Source organism: Pimephales promelas, chromosome 2 (genome assembly GCF_988280905.1).
Source record: "Pimephales promelas chromosome 2, fPimPro1.hap1.1, whole genome shotgun sequence".
Classification (NCBI taxonomy): domain Eukaryota; kingdom Metazoa; phylum Chordata; class Actinopteri; order Cypriniformes; family Leuciscidae; genus Pimephales; species Pimephales promelas.
The window spans coordinates 41,057,882-41,072,352 of record NC_142770.1 but is presented as its reverse complement, the minus strand read 5'-3'; the positions used below and the strand labels follow the sequence as shown (position 1 = coordinate 41,072,352).

General features: G+C 43.3%; 1 long non-coding RNA gene across 2 annotated transcripts in view; it reads right to left on the bottom strand.

Annotated features, from left to right (window-relative positions):
* Positions 1–2,798: 2,798 nt before the first annotated feature.
* LOC120477264 (uncharacterized) overlaps positions 2,799–14,471 on the bottom strand; it is a 28,377-nt gene continuing 16,704 nt past the window's right edge. The window contains exons 3-4 of one of the 2 annotated variants that reach the window (XR_016147349.1): positions 3,717–3,808; positions 2,799–2,912 (exon numbers count right to left, since the gene is read on the bottom strand). This is a non-coding gene — a long non-coding RNA (uncharacterized LOC120477264). Of the gene's footprint in view, positions 3,074–3,716; positions 3,809–14,471 lie in introns of both variants that reach the window. The other variant, XR_016147347.1, reaches the window with a different exon arrangement.

The following is a 14,471-nucleotide window of genomic DNA, read 5'->3' as shown; positions in this document are numbered from 1 at the left end:
TTCCGTAAATGCGCAGCACAGAGAGCTAGATTACCATCGTCATTTTCAGGAACATAATCAAACATAAATTGTATCCATTGTTGACGAAGTACAGCGTCTGTGGGAAGCCGAAACACAGAAGACCTGACAGCTGCGTGAACAACACAGTCGACGAGCTGGAGCTGCTGAAATGCTCTTTTCTGCTTATTCTGGAGGGAGGGTTGATGCAAATGTGTGGGTTAGTGACGTACCATAACCCAGCTGTAGTCCCAATCCAGTCGTTTTTGTAGGCAATTAAACTTCCTGATTTTTAAAAGACGATATCTCTGCTTACACTGAACTTTCAGCGCTGCAACTTTGCAGATACTGTTCATGCACCAACAGCAACATTACACACTATTTAACATGAAAAAAGTAAAATCGCAGTCAACCCCCCCTTTAATATTCATCAATTGCGAAATCATGTTAAACACAGAGGAAATAATAAAAATGTAACTTCACTCAATGTGAAGTAGAAGTTATCGTTGGCGAGGTGGAAAAGAGGAGAGAAATGTTGTTTGGAGGGCACAGTGTGGGTATCCAATATGTCCGTCTAACGGAGCAGATATAGCAATTAAATCGTCAGACAGATAGATAATTAGAGAGATATATAGCCTAGATAGATCGATAAATAGGTGTATTATTTGTCCACTGGGGAAAGTTGTTTTCATTGTAAAAATATCTTCATCAGCTCCGGAATCATGGCATTCATGCATATGCCTTTAGTTTGTTTTATTTTTGATAAAATAACGTATTCGTGTCTCAACCATTCAGAAAGCTGCAAGAAATTACATTTGCGCTGAACTATTTCCCATTTAGATTATAAGCGACATCCGTAGCTTGTCAGATGCAGAATTAAATGGATGTAAATAAAATGCCCCATGACAATGTGTATAATGAAGCACAATGGCTGATCTTGCGCTCTTAGAAGATGTGGCGATTAAATGGAAGGATTCGAAGCATCTTCTTCACAACAAAAGGTGTGGAAAAAATATATTATTTATTGAAGAATTCCCTCATTGTGCAGTTTATTTCAGTTTGGAGTCTTGATTTCGTCCAACTCCTCGGCCCTCTCTAATTGAATTAATGACTAGACTCTTTTTTTGCCTCGACTTTGAAATCCGACCATTTCTTTTTTATTTCGGCCACAGTCCGAGGTTGTGAGGCTACAGCATTTACGGCGTCTGTTACCTTTTGCCACTCAAGTGCCTTTTTTGGCATTAGTAATGGCGAGAATATCAGTTTTGTACATTATTTCGTTCTGTTTACTATCTTATTTATGAGGATGAATTGTATAAGCCAATATTATTGAAGAACATGTTTCTTTCTTTTTTGGAAATATGTGTTAATTTGCATTTCTGTTGCAGATCGATCAAACGGGTGTTCGTGTAGGCTGTTAATTGTAAGACTTGCTTTGTGAAGTCTTCGTGTTATTTATGCAATTTATTTTACACAACCGTCTACAGTTTCACACACTTTCACGTGTTTTTCCAACTGCCGACGGTGTCACCATTTCTCATTTCACCCGTTTTTGTGCGTACGCCTGGGTCAGAGCTTGCGTGAAGGACCGCACATTTCACCGTCAAGTTTGCTTTTTATAAATACCAACTATTGCGTAGAGAGCGGCGTACGCCTTCTTTTGTGTGTACGCAACGTTTATAAATGAGGCCCCTGGAGCTTATCTCCTGACTTGTGTATATGCTTTACTATGGCTGTTTTCAGAGCTGTAGGGAAAGTACTTTCATTTATAGACTGATTTATAACTTTAGTGAGCATAAATTAATGTACAATACAAAGTATTTACAACACACTTACAATAAGTACTTTACTCTACTTACAATACAGTCTGTCTGGGTTGTCAGTTCACAACGAGGCTCCATTTAAATTTGTCACACATGGTCTGTGAGAGGCAAACAGACGTCCGGCAAAATCACAGTCTGAAAAAATAGAGTCTGTCCGGGTTGTCAGAGATCCAACCACTCCAGCTCCAGGACGTAGATCAAGGTCAATTATTTCATTGGTCAAACTGAGGCTCCTTTTACATGAAACTACAATGTTTAGATGCTATTGAGGCTCCTTTTACATGAACATCAAGTCCATACGCAAGCTCCCAATTTTGTCCAATCATCTATAGTTCATTCGCGAGCTCACAGTTGACAAACAAATCATTGATAGTTCATAGTCTTGTGTCATAAAATGTGACACAAATTGTAAAGAATCAAATGTCCAGCCACTCCAGCTCCTCTTCCTCCCCACGAAAAGTCCTCTTCTTGATGCCGTGGTCGAAGCAGATCTTATCATCTTTCTTAATGTCCGTGGTGGCCTGAAAGAGCAGGACGTGCCTGTCTCCCCCCTGAAGCTTCACTATGCAGTGGCATGGCTGCACGTTGTGCTTCTTCTTTGAATGTGTAATCCATCTCCCGATGGTTTCCAGAGACGGGTGGCACTCACAGGGGAAAGTCTCCGCATCGATGCAGATTTCGTCAGGGCCATGTTTGAAGAAAAACAGGTTTCCCAGCTGGTCCTGCGTCTCTGCCATCTCCCTGCCCTCAGCACCTGTGATCACCTTTCCGTGGAAATCACACAGGATGGAGCCCTTCCCGAAGGCCTTGGTTGCAACAACGCCTGTGGTCAAAAAGAGGGAGTCATTAATGTGCTGTTCATGATGTTATTATATTCATTTTATTTATGGATTTTACTGTGCTCATAAGACAGTTGTACATACCTTTCTGCTCCCCAAAGGCCTTCACAACCAGACCCGACCATTTCTGCCTGGTCACCCCCTTTGATGATGCCCGGGTCACTCTCCGCCTGTGCTCTGCTGAGCGGCCTCCACTTCGCCATGATGTCCTCTGGACGAGGATGATTGGCCGTCCAGCCCTCTGCATCTATGACTAGGATATTCTGATGTTTACCGTGTGCAGAATTTTCAAAACTCATCGGAACATGAAGTTTAAATCGAAACCAAGGCAATCCGAGAAACCTGCGGCTGTTCAAAATACGCCATTATTTCACCGCAGGGTGTCAGTGTTCGTCTACACTAGTGACGGCGACGCTGAAATGTGAGAACAGATGAATAACATCAGTACGAAACACAAACATTTCTTTATTTGGATTAAATATTGTGATCATTCAGTGTCATTTTTCAATGTCAATCGTTTTACTATTACATGTTCATGCCCAAAATGCTTAATTAATATTCAGAGAAGTTAACTGTCATTCTCCTCTAACTGCGGGCGTTCTGATCGTAGGCACCTCGCCATCATTCATTCATTCATTCAACTATTTTAAAAAGACAGGAATAAAGCACCAATGTACTTTTTATTAGTCAAATTCATTAAAAAAAAATGTAAACTCAAGTATAGAATATGAGTAGGCTAAGAGAAAAATACTGTTGTTAATGAGAAGACAGAAGACTGCTGCAGGTTAGTGGATATATATATATTTAGCCTATTTATTATTCAGAATGGAACAGTTGGAAAGAAAATATATTTATAGGAACATTTCAGCAGGCTCGAGATAATTAATACAGAGATCATTATTCATTGTTTTAATCAATTGGCATCCATAAAACGTAGTGATAATCTGCATTCTCATGTATGGACGTGCGATGAACACTCCCGGAAACTCCCGGTATGTAATAAGTAAAACGCGGAAGTAGTTGTGCAAGTAGTCCATTGTTTACACATTTAGCTTACCAGGTCTGACATTCTTTGATCCCTGCCGACGGTAGAACCTGGCCCAGGCTTTGACCATAGCGTCCGGATAACGTCCACGGACACAATGTACACTAAAAAGTAAATGAATCGTTTACCCAAGAGTAGTTATAGAGGGCCCCTTGTGTCAAAATGATTTATGGCTTTTTGATTGACAGGGGGCGGGGCTGGCCTTTGACCTTCCGGATGTCATCTTTGAAGTGGTCATAAACCTTTGACCTTTGACATACCATGTCTGGGATATCGATTAACCTTTGACCTAACGATCAATCAAATGGACAGGTGGTGTTGACCGTTGACCTTTTGCGTTCCATCTCAGGAATATCGATTAACCTATGACCTTTCTAATCCAAAAAACATGTGTGTGTGAACATGTGTGGTTTTGACCGGATGACCTTTTTTAATCCAAAAAACATGTGTGGGAACATGTGTGGTTTTGTCCCCTTAGTGACCCCAGGAAGCGATCGATCAAAATGGACAGGTTGACCCCGGTTGTCTGGTTTTATCGTTGATGTAGCCCCCCTCCCTTACCAGAAAAGTCGTCTATAAAATGGGTGGTCTCTGTTCTACAGAATTCACAGAGGGAAACATGAGTTACATGAGTATGGACGCTTTATCCTTACCTAAAACCCCCGAGATCGATCTGAGTAGCGTGATGATGGATAATCTGGCTATGGCTCCGAAAAAGTCAGTCGCTCGCATCGGTTTGACAAGCTTTCTCCATGAAAATACAGAATGGGTTAAAGACGAATTCAAAATGTGTAGCAAGCGTGTCTTTGGCTACAAATTTCACAAACCTTCGCGTTTTGTGATGCTCTACACCGTCGACAGTGGGGAAGAGTTTCGCGCTGGTCAAGATGAGTGCGTTGCATTTCCTGAAAAAGACTGGTCTCTATTTTACAAATTCGTCTGGAAGGATCTCAATGACGGTGGGGAAGAGCCTTTGTACACCGCAGAGTGGGATGGTATAACACCCGACTTTAGGTATCGGGTGGTTGGCGATCATACCCGCAAGAAGCCCGACGACTTCGTCTACATCTTCTGCTGTAAAGACAAGACAAAGCTCTCAAATATGAAGTCAGGAGTCATCGATCCTAACGAACATCATGATCTCTATGATTTACAATTTATGTTCAATTGGCGTGATCTGGATCTGCTGAATAGTGTTTTTTCACTCATCGACAAAATGTTCAAATGGTGTGACATGCTTGACGGATACAACAAAGTCAAAGTGCAGCTGTTCCACCCCGAGAGATGCCCCCGCAGCAGTTCCTTTACCAGACCATCTGCCCCCATTCACTACGGTCATCCTAAATCTCTGCTGTCAGACCCTCGTAAACGTCTTTACAACCCGTGGAAGAAATGAAAGACCGACTCCTCCCCCTCTTCTACAGATAAATTCCGGCGACCAGACCCTTCTCGACCACTATATATATATAAACCATGGCTGAAGACAACGGTACAGAGCCCGATCATGTATGTAGCTGCGGTATCTCTTTCGGCAGCATTCTCGACGACAACGCGGTCGACAATATTCTGACTATCGATACCGGACCATCCGACCCTCATAAGGACTGGCGTTATAAATCCGGCGCAGACTACGAACCTTACAACCCTACACTATCTTCCGATGTTGCTACAGACCCCGTAGCTAAACCCAGTTTCGACGCTACAGACGGTTGCTTCAGCGACATCGGATTCAAGATCATAAAAGCTGCTACAGTACTGATACTGGAACATCTCATCGGAGTCAAACGCAAGGATGAGTGTGAGGGGTGTCTGATTGATCATCCTAGCCAGATGCAACATTCATGCCTGTTTGACCCTCCCAACTACTACTTCGACACTCACTTTGATGAACTGTCTGCCAAGCTGTTTAAACCTAATTTCCACTCCATCATCGCGATCATCCTCAACCGCTGCGGGTTAAGATCACGTGCCCACCGAATTCAAGGTACGGTCGGAGCTATTCTGCACGAATTAAAAGACGAACCATTCATCCTAGCCAAGCTAGACGACATCAGGGGGAAACTTTTGGACAAAGCCTGTACAGAAATCGTGCATGATGTCGTCGATCTCTGGGAAGTGCTCTCAATCGTCAATGGATAGCGATCAAAGCTCCGAAGAAGACATCGACGACCCCGGCAACCTAAACGCCTTTATGGAAATGATGTTTAAAGATCATTACAAAGAGCAGATCGTTGGCCTTATGAAGAAGATGATTGAGGACTCATCCTATAACACGTTCCAAATTCTTTGTAATGACGATGACAGCAAACGTGTGTGCAATCTCAAGAAAATGATGAAAGATGTGAGAAGTCTGGGTGGTAATAATAGATGGGTCACTCTCCTAGCTTCATGTCTTGACAACCTCGGTGAAGATGATCCCGTGTGGGATAAGATAAAAGCTGTTCTTGATTTCATGGTCAATTCACAACCTAAGATACGTTTCGTCGACACGTTGACCATGTTCACGTATGTAACCGATATATGCATCTGTATGGACAAAAAAGCCAATCGATACGACAGCGACGATGAAGAGGAGATGGTCGAACGTCAAGAATTGATTAAAGACATCAAGCGGATTATTGAAATGTTTAGCGATTATATCCTAGACAGAGACATGTCTTTGGTCCGCAAATTTCTATTTCTGTTAGATTCCACTTGCCGATGTAGTTAGGTTATTTTGTTTATACTATGCATGATTGTCATTATAACCATTTTACCTCTATTCATTTGTACATATACTATGCATGATTGTCATTATAACCATTTTTACCTCTATTCATTTGTACATATACTATGCATGATTGTCATTATAACCATTTTTACCTCTATTCATTTGTACATATACTATGCATGATTGTCATTATAACCGTTTTACTTATCATCTATATCCTGTAATTTTTTAATAAAAGATTGATTCAAATCATCCTTACCTCTCATTCTTTCACTGGTCGCTGAATCATCATCATGTCCGAGCTGATGAAAAAAGCTTATTACACACCGTCTAACCCCGGATCTTTAGGTGGTAAAAAACGATTAAAAGATGCCGTGTTAAAGGATAGCGGAGTCCGGCTATCCGATAAACAGGTTTCAGAATGGTTGGCTGGGGAGGACGCTTACACATTACACAAAACAGCGCCGATAAAATACAAGAGAAATAGGGTGGTGGTATACGGAATCGATACGCAATTCCAAGCCGATCTCGTGGACATGATCGCTTATGCTAAGGATAATGACGGTCATAAATATCTTCTGACGTGCATAGATGTTTTCAGCAAACATGCATGGTCTAGGGTGTTGAAGAACAAGAGTGGGGTCGAGGTTACTAAAGCATTTGAATCTATACTCAAAGAGGGTCGAGTACCTCAGAAATTACAGACGGACAAGGGTAAAGAATTTTTTAACAAACATTTTCAAAATCTAATGAAAAAGCATGAGATTAATCATTTCGCTACCGCTACCGATTTGAAAGCCAGCGTCGTCGAACGATTTAATAGAACGCTAAAAAGTCGTATGTGGAGATTTTTAACGGCTACCAATTCGCGACGTTACATAGATGTTTTACAAGACATTATGCAGGGATACAATTCCAGTTATCACCGTAGTATCAGAATGAGACCCCTGGACGTCAGCAGAGACAACGAAGGTCAAGTGTTTCAAAACTTGTACGGGACTGCAAAGAACACAGAGAAACCCGACTTTAAATTTAAAGTCGGCGACGTTGTCAGGATTTCTAAAGTGAGAGGCCCATTCACTAAAGGATACGAGCAGAACTATACAGAAGAGTTTTTCACCGTATCCTCGTGCATTCCGCGTCAACCGCCGGTCTACAGACTCCGTGATTATGACGGCGAAGCCCTCGATGGGGTTTTTTATGGAAAAGAACTACAAAAAATAATCGTTAGTAAAAACAAATCTTTTAAGGTAGAGAAAATTTTAGGACAGAAAAAGCAAGGGAAATCTACGCTCGTTTTAGTGAAATGGCTAGGATGGCCTTCAAAATTTAACAGCTATGTAGATAAAAAAACTCTGGTGGACCTAAAATCTCCTTAAATCACATTGACCATAACTCGGGGGTGATCATACATCGGTGGAGCACCATGGATGAGCACGGGTTCTACGTCACGCTACCATGTAATGCGTCATCATGGGTTTATCCTGAAAATACCATATCCAGCTATATAACGAGACTAGCGAAAGCTATAAACTTGAAAGGTCACTGGCAGGTAGGACTAGCCGAAATCGAATATCCTAGAACTTGGTACTCCTTTAGCGACGAAGATGGAAATTTCACGCTACACACGGCCCCTGGACCCCAGAATGCCGGAAGCCTAAAAGACAGCGAGCTGTTTAAAAAAGACTTGTCTGGGTTTTCTGTTTCGAGGAAATTAGAAATAAGCGGTGGGTACTATGCGAACATTCGGGCGATCATCCGTGCGATAAATAAAGTTCTCCAGCCGACGGGTCTATTGGACTATGACGAAATAAAAAATAAAGTCTATCTGTTAGCGAGACCCAACGTTTCAGTGACATTCTACGGAAAACTCGCCACGATTTTAGGAGCGATACCGAATGATGCTCTCGGTCGTACAGCCTACCATAAAGAAGCTGATTTTAATACAAGTACCATCACTTACGCCCCTCATCAGGCCGATATCAACGGCGGTTTCTACACATTGTACGTTTACACCGACATCGTCCAATATCAAGTGGTCGGCGATTCTCACGTACCCCTTTTGAGATGTGTACATATATCGGGTAAAACCAACGAGACGGTCATTGCTAGATACGACAAGCCGCATTACGCATCGATCATCAAGGATCACATCACCGACATCACCATCGAGGTTAAAGACGATCAAAACAAACCGGTTCCCTTCACTTACGGAAAAGTCATTGTAAAACTACACTTTAAACCGAAAAATGAATTATCACTATAGAGAAAGTCCGGATTATGTCGCCTACTACCAAAACCAAGCCGGTGGTGCTTTACCGGGTTATGCCGGCGGAGGTGTTATGTACGGTAGTGGGTTAGGAGGTATTTTTAGGGGTTTGTTCAGGATGGCCATACCGCTGTTAAAAAGAGGCTTCAGCATCGCAAAGCCCCACCTAAAATCGGCTGCTAAAAATATAGCATCCGACGTCTTCTCGAACGTATTGATGCGTTCGCACGGCGATGAGGGTAAAGCTCAAGGGGGATCCGGTCTGATGGTCATGGCTCGTAAGAGAACGTCCAAACCACCCGGTCTGAGAAGGCGTGGTCAATGGACAATAAAAAAGAAGAAAACAACGCGTCTAACAAACAAGGTCTCACTCGCTCGTAGAAAGCGCAAGAAGACTGTTAGGCGAAACCCGCCGATCAAGAGAGGCGTAAAAACCATATTCTAACATGGCGTTACTGCATCGTATGTCGGGAGAGTGTATCAAGTCCGAGTTGGACTTATTTACGGTCCCTCTGACGCAGACCATCATCGAGAAAAACAGTTATTTAGAACTGGCTCCATTATCGGCCCTTTCGGACTCTGCCCCGATAGAGTTTTTTATCGCGGGGACCGGCGATGATTATGTAGACCTCAATAACACCATGCTCTATCTACGGGTGAAAATCACAAGACCCGATGGCACGGAGATCGCACACCCTTCGAAAGTTGGCCCTATCAATTACCTCGGAGCTACTATGTTTTCGCAAGTAGACATCACCCTCGGCGACAGGCTCATTTCGCAAAGTTCAAACACCTATCCTTATAGATGTTTGATTGAGAGCCTTCTCAACTACGGTAAAGATACGCTACAATCCCTGTTCTCTACATCATTGTTTCAGTTGGATACTGCCGGGGAAATGGACGACAGCGACCCAGCCGGTGAGAACGAAGGATTGCTTAAGAGGTCGACCTATACCAGACGGAGCAGGGAGGTGGAACTGTTCACACCCATACACGGCGATATATTCTTTCAGGAAAAACTTTTATTGAACTCGATCGATTTAAAGCTACGATTTATACGGGCAAAAGATGAATTCTGTCTGATGAGGAGCGACGATGTGGCTTACAAATTAAATATATTGGCGGCATCCCTTTTTGTCAAGAAGGTGACCGTTTCACCTCCGGTGAGACTGGCTCACGCGCAAACGTTACTGTCGACAACGGCCAAGTACGCCATCGACAGGGTCTGTCTAAAAACATTCTCAATCCCAACGGGGTCACGCGTTTTGAATCAGGAAAATCTGTTTTTAGGAACTTTACCCAAGTCTATCATCATCGGCATGGTCGACAACGACGCATTCACAGGATCCTACGCAAAAAATCCGTTTTCCTTCAAACATTTCAATTTAGAATTCTTAGCGGTCTACGTCGACTCTCACCAATTCCCCGCCAAACCTTTCCAGCCTAATTTCGAATCCGGTCTGGCGGCTCGTGAATATTATCAGTTGGTGATGGCGACCGGGAGACATCTAAAAGACAGAGCGCTCGCTATCAACATTGATGATTTCATCGACGGATATACGCTTTTTGCTTTTAACCTCACCCCGGATGAAGACTGTGGGCAGCACATTTCACTCATCAAGTCCGGCAATATCAGAGTCGAAGCTCGTTTCAGAGAACCTCTCCCCAATACCGTTAATTTAATAATTTACGCCGTTTTTGATTCCCTCATTGAAGTGTCTAACCGGAGACAGGTGTTGATCGATTACTACTGAGAGATGAACACGCTACAACTCACAGCTATCATGGATAAAATGACGTGTAAAACAAATTTTCTCGGGGTTCTACCGTGCGATCAACTACCGAAAAAACCCGTGAGGACCTTACCAACGATGGCTATCGTTAACACCGACCCGGCGGGGCTACCCGGCGAACATTGGCTCGCCGTTTATTTACCCGAACAGGGTCCAGCTTGTTTTTTCGACAGCTTCGGCAATCCGCCCAACAGCCCTCGATTCCCAACCACCATCGAACACTTTCTAGCTACCAACCACCCCAAGTACTATATTCCGACAGACGAGTCCAGGATTATTCGTCCAATACGTGCGGTCAGCACTGTTTGTTTTTTCTATATCATTTAGCTAAAGGTTGTGACTACGATCGTGTGATGAAGCTATACAGCGAAGATTATATAAAAAATGATAAAATGGTTTCCCGCTTTGTGAAGAGATTAAGACCCCATGTATGTGATGATAAAACGTTATCTTGTGTACAAACGTGTATGATCTATAAATAAAATCTTAAACCATTTATTTTTATCGTCTTTATTTAATTACAACATACAATTGTTTAAAAATCCAGCCATTTTTGCGGTTCGGCGGTCGGTATTTTAAACCCAGAGTCTCTCGGAGAAGCGCCGCGCAGATCTTTTCGTCCCTTATTGTAAGGTTTAGCGTCGGTTCTGGCTCGGGACAGATGTTTTCGTACCTTATTATAAGATCCTGCAGGCGGTGTAGTCGGGGGGCTGGTGGTGTGGTTCTTCAAAGATTGAATCAGGGACCTCACCTGATGATTGGGGACTGTGGAGAAAGGGATGTTTAAACCCGCAAAGAACTGTAGAAACTCCGACCAACCTAGAGGTCTCCGGTCATGTCGGATATTTTGTGGGGCCGTCACATTTTTTAACAAATCTACCATATGTGAACCGTGTATGACTTTACCCCTGAACACAAACTCCCCCGATTCATTCCAGCCACTTAGTCCTACGGCTTTAGACATCTTGTCTAATATGTATCTACTGTTTTTCACACTTCTCGAAGGGATATTCTTCAACACTTCGTCCACCACATTCCCGACAGCAGCGCCGTTTTCGCCATTAGCATCAGGCGTTTGCTCATCTTTATGATCGATATCTCTATCGGGTAAAGAAAGGGTTAAAACCGAGCTCTCACGATCGCCTTGTTTAACGATGGCCAAAAACCTGTTCAAGGTATTTGCGTAAAGTTTGGCTTTTTCGTAGGGATCCAAATCAGTCCGCAGTAATATATTTCTTATAGCACCGTCCAAATCGTTTTCCACGGTCTGCTGAATGTTCTCACGAACATTATCGCTTCTCAATTTTCCCAACTGATGGTGAGGAACTAAATACATCTTCTCAGCATACTCCATCCTATCGATTCGCTATCAAGCTCGTAAGAAATGGGACGGCTATGGATAGTAAAGGTAAAAGGAAGCCGCCCTTCTGGTTGAAGACGCGTTTCTTGGCTTCTATACCGATTTTTTTATTTGCCACAAATTTGATTTCCGCTCTTCTCTTTTTCAGTTTACGATACTGTTGTCGATTGACTGGGATCGTACCGTATAGGATGTTAAGCGCTACTTCACACAGCGCCAAAATGAATTCATCGGACGCCGATTGTAAAATAAGCCGTCGTTGCTTAGGACTGGCTTTATGTAACAGTTTTAACACAGGCAGGTATTTGCAAAGTCTGGCGGACATAATGATTTATCGCACTCTTCTTTTTTTCGGAATATAAACCACTTGACGGTCTGAAAGCAAACCTGTTCTGAGACGGTACTGCTCCGGAGTTTTCGCTTTATAGTCTATCATCAGGTAGCCGAAAGGCTGATTGACAGCGTCGTGATAACATTCCATAAAGTATTTCGTGTTTCCAGGGTACATCTGACGTCCTAGAAGGGCCACTTGATTGACGTCGCGGGGGTTTTTAAACAAAATTATGTAATTTGCGTTTAAGCTGATGGTACGGCTGGACTTACCCTGTACGAATAAATTTTGAACGATATATATCGCGCTGAGATTCCTGTGATGACAATATTGCGTGAAAACCCTCTGGAGTTCCAGGTTGGTGCTAGCTTGCTGCATCAAATCATCGACGATGAGAAGATTTGTCTTATGAATAGGAAGTAAATCATCATCATTCAGACTCTCGGGTATTCCTTGTACAAATTTAATGTCATACAGTTTCAGCACATCATCGTACAAAGGTTGCCAACAATCATACAACCACACAATATTCTCAATTTTCTTGGAGATTATAGTTAAACCTTTTTCCAACAAAAGTTTCACAAAATAAGACTTTCCAGAATTGGATGGACCACTTATAACACAACTAAATGGATGCTGAAGTCTGAAATCAAAATCGGATGCATCCAACGACCCCCTGTTCATCATCTGATCAGTATCCATAAGGAAGCGTGGTGAAATCAGGTAAAAGCCTGCGTTTATTATACACCACCTTGAAGCTTTTAACGACTGATTTGTTGTGCAAGGTCAGAGTCTTTTTATGCCTCACGATATTTTCGCTATGAGCCAGGATATGTTTGCTACTATCCCGTGACGTCACATACCCTTCAACCAGACCAATCAGGGACTCCATATTGATGACTCGGGAATTTTTAGCGTTCAGCGTTATACCCTTAGCCTTCATGCAGGTCTTACCTTTGGCCGTTTCAAACGCATAAGATTTGGGGGCGCTAGAGCAAAAACAAGATACGAAATCGTCCTCGTCTACCTCGCTCGTCAGCTCACCCAAATGATCCCCTAAAGGCGGTTCCCAGTCGCCTTCCCTAGACACAAAGATGACGGAATCGGTGTCCGAATATAAAAGTCGATCGCCGAGCCTATCCATCAATTCGTACAATTCCAGTCTGGCGTACGCTGTTGTAAACGCCCCTATAAACACGTTAACGTCTCGCGTCTTGCAAAGATCGTCTTTGCCTGGTTTATGCTGAACGAGAGCTACGTCGTCCGAGATGAATGTGAAATAGGACAATGACTCGGTATTGCCGAAAACGATGCTGGTGAAATCTTCAGGTTCGCTCACCAACGTCGTTTTCGGTAAGTTCTCTCTAAGGGAGAACCTCCCCCACAAACTATTCAAAATTAATTTCGTGATCGCTCTTTGAGCTGCGTTGAACCTGATTTGTTTTGGGTCGAGTCGGATACCCTCTTTTTCAAAATACTGCCGAACGTAGGCCTCTTTCTCAGCGTCCGTGCGAACATTAGACGGGTAACCGGACGCTTGTTGCTTCAAACGTAAAACCGTTTTCACGTAACCGGCAAACAACGTGTTCGACCGTTGCGGAAAATGCCAAACCTCGTCTATCTTGGCTATCACGTAACCCTTTTCGACGGCTTTTAAAAGCTCGATGCTGACCCAGCAGCCAGAGAGGGCTCTTTCATGATCATTGTGGCTACAGCTCGTGGTCTGGTTTTGTTCTTGAGCGCAGGTTCTACATAGGGGGAACATGAGTTTTCCCTGACATCTGTAAGGGAGAACGGGGTGTAGTAATTTGCGGGGTGGGTAGACGGTCGCTTTAATGATTCCAAAATAATTTTCGATCGATTGAAAGTCTTGGAATATGATTTGAGGATGTTCGATCGGATAGCATTTCGTAGCCTGACAAAAGGGGTAGAGGCTGGTAAAATCGAGGTACCTTATTTTCTCACCTTCGGCCGCCTTGTGATAGAGTTTATAAGCGTTAGTGCGACCTCCGAACAGGGCATCTCGCGGTTTCAATCTCTCGGGCGCGTTATAACCCGTCATAAAATCAATCACAGACGGGTCAGTCTTTTTCATTTTGTTCCATCGACATTCCCACATGACCTCGATTTGCAAACCGTAGGCCTTCTGCAGAATTTCAACTTTATCGTCAAACTGGCTCCTGAGAACACCATAAGGTAGCCCTGACAAGGGGTGACGGTGGTAAGGTTCGTAGCGACAGGAACAACCATGCCACGAACAACCATTAAACTCTAGCCCGTGCCTCACCCCGTCTTGTTCGTAGT